Below are 2,016 nucleotides of genomic sequence, written 5' to 3' on the forward strand. Positions count from 1 at the left end.
TTGGCACAAATTAAGAGATCGACACATATGGTGGCAACGTCTCACACCTTCATACAGATTCTCCAATAGAAGCTCTAGGAACGATCTTCTGACTGTCTCGAAAGTAAATCTTCCAGTCACATCAAGATCAAATCTCCTATTACTCACCATTTTGTTTTTAAATTTTTATTAAGGCCATTTTCGGCATTAGGAGGATCAACTACAATTTTCGATAATGTACAAAGATCATTAACAATAAGATAATAAGATAATAGTTTGAAAGACTTATATGTGCTTCCCCAAAATTGTCTCATACAATGCGAAAGAATACTTCATTTTTATATATTTTCATGATGGCAATAGAAGGTTCAAAAGCAGTTTTTTTTTTTTGTTTTGGTAAATATATTATTAGTCCCTGAGTCAATCCACCAAAACTGAAAAATCCCTAAGTTTTTTTTTTTAGACTTTTTACTCCATGCGTAAATCGAAATGTCAAATAAATCACCATCGTTAAATTTTTGTAACGCCCGTTAGTTTCAATCAAAACGTACCCTTTTTTTAAATTTAATTAATAAAAAAATTATTATGCTGAAGTGGTAAAATGATGCGTTTTGATTGAGACTAACGGGCATTACAAAAATTTAATGGTTGGAATTTATTTGGCATTTCGATTAATCCAAAAAAAAAACCTATGAATTTTTCAGTTTTGACGGGTTGACTCAGTGACTTATGATCGATATATTTACCTTTTTTCTTTTTTAATTGTCCACCACATTATGACTTGCTCCCCACTCCATTTCTTGTATATTTTAGGGAAACTTCACTAGGACCCTCAAACTTTTACCCGTTTTGAAATACCCCCCCTGAACTTCAAAATCTCTCAATTTAATCCCCTGAACTTTCGATTGCTCTCAATTTGGACCCCTCCGTCTAAATCAATCGTTAACTTCAGACGGAACCCTAAACACGTGACTTGCACGTGGTTTTTTACCACTGAACTACCCGTTATACCCTCTGAAGAGATTTCCCAAGCTCGCCGGAACCTTCCCGGAAAAAATCTTGGCTCTCGAACACGACATCGTCAAATCCCCGTCGACATCGACCAGAACCTTGCACTCTTCTTCCCCTTCTTCGACTCTGTCAGAATCAAGCAATTCCCCGCTCGCAATCTCCACTCGAAAACCTCGAATCTCTCGAAAGCAGCCCAACCAGAACTACAACGAAGCTACAACCCTCCTCTCCACGGCCTACCCCAACATCTTCTTCCCCAAACACCTCAAAAAGCCTCGCAAATTCACCGCACAACATGATTCTTTCTTGGTCGAGTCGTCCGAGTTGCTTCAGCCCTTTCGGGTCATTGACAGCTCCAGTTTCCTGCTCCACCAACCAATCCAAGAAAAACCCAGTTTCCAAATCCAATCCAAGGTTGCGAATTTCTGTGAAAATCCATGCTAGAGCCTAGGGGAAGTTGATTTCTAAAATGAAATGAGATTGTAGCGGTGGCCAAAAGAATTCCTAGTAAGGGAATCCATTTCCAATGGGATTGGGTTTTGGCGTGAAATTCGAAATAGGTTTTGGGATGAGAAGGCCTAAGGGGAGGAGGAGTGAGAGCTTTGAGACATGTTGATGAGGGTAACTGGTGGAGTTTTTCGGTGGTGGATGTCCGCCAAATCTCTCCCAAATTCCACAGGCATTCATCAGATTCCGTAGAGAAGAAGAAAAAGAAGGTCGAGAAGCCGCCGGCCATGGAGTTGAAGAACGAGAGATTTCACTTTTAGGTTTAATTTGGGATTTTTTTGAAAAGGGTAGTTTGGACATTTAACGTAGTTAATATGAGGGTATAACGGGTAGTTCAGGTAAAAAAGTCACGTGCAGGTCACGTTTTTATTTTTCCGTTTGAGGTTAACGATTGATTTAGACGGAGGGGTCCAAATTGAGAGCAATTGAAAGTTCAGGGGACTAAATTGAGAGATTTTGAAGTTCAGGGGGGGTATTTCAAAACGGGTGGAAGTTTGAGGGTCCTTAGTGAAGTTTCCC

At 39.7% G+C, this 2,016-nt stretch overlaps 1 pseudogene; it reads left to right on the top strand.

Annotated features, from left to right (window-relative positions):
- Positions 1-966: 966 nt before the first annotated feature.
- LOC132163918 (uncharacterized) lies at positions 967-2,000 on the top strand (annotated as a pseudogene).
- Positions 2,001-2,016: the final 16 nt, after the last annotated feature.

The sequence above is a fragment of the Corylus avellana genome, chromosome ca10 (genome assembly GCF_901000735.1).
Source record: "Corylus avellana chromosome ca10, CavTom2PMs-1.0".
Lineage (NCBI taxonomy): Eukaryota > Viridiplantae > Streptophyta > Magnoliopsida > Fagales > Betulaceae > Corylus > Corylus avellana.